Below are 608 nucleotides of genomic sequence, written 5' to 3' on the forward strand. Positions count from 1 at the left end.
CCGCCCGGGACGCGCTGGACAAGCAGGTACCACGCGCCCTCCGTCCCAGCTTTCCTGCCTCCGGCCGCGGCACTCCCAAACCCTTCTAAGCCCGGAGGCCCAGGGCTCCACCGAACCCTGGGTCCATGCCCGAGCTCCCCCTGCCGCGTTAGCGGCACGGAATCTGCACGCGCCTCCCCGTCTCCATCCCTCCCTCTCCCCACCTCCGTGTCATCAGTGGGAATAGGGACTCGCCGTGACCCTGACAGCGGTCGGGACTTTTCAACTTAGTTACTAACCACCCCCGGCTTTCGGGAGGATTTAGTGTGGTAAAGGTGTTGACACCTGTTGGATTTAGAACGGCAAGACGGAACTAACTTATTTGGGAAAGTTAGGTGTTTCCCTTACCCGGCTGGTGCGAGCATTCTCTGCCTGCAGATGTTTGGCCGCTGGCTGTGCAGAGGACAAGCGGGGCTCCCAGGACGGACAGGCACTTTCTGTTGTCTATTTTCAGTCTGGCTTTGTGGTTTATTGCCAGTTTACCTCGCTAACATGTGACCTACTGGGTCTAATTATGAAGGTAAATGTGTATTTAATTCCCTCAGGATTCATATTGGCACCACATTCCT

The 608-nt window shown here is 56.7% G+C and overlaps 1 protein-coding gene across 1 annotated transcript in view; it reads left to right on the forward strand.

Annotated features, from left to right (window-relative positions):
* The first annotated feature begins 7 nt into the window (after positions 1 to 7).
* RASGRF2 (Ras protein specific guanine nucleotide releasing factor 2) overlaps positions 8 to 608 on the forward strand; it is a 181,409-nt gene continuing 180,808 nt past the window's right edge. The window contains exon 1 of the mRNA XM_015571662.1: positions 8 to 26. The gene's annotated coding sequence lies outside the window, so the exon portion shown is untranslated. The remainder of the gene's footprint in view (positions 27 to 608) is intronic.

This window comes from Myotis davidii, unplaced genomic scaffold (genome assembly GCF_000327345.1).
Source record: "Myotis davidii unplaced genomic scaffold, ASM32734v1 scaffold44, whole genome shotgun sequence".
Lineage (NCBI taxonomy): Eukaryota > Metazoa > Chordata > Mammalia > Chiroptera > Vespertilionidae > Myotis > Myotis davidii.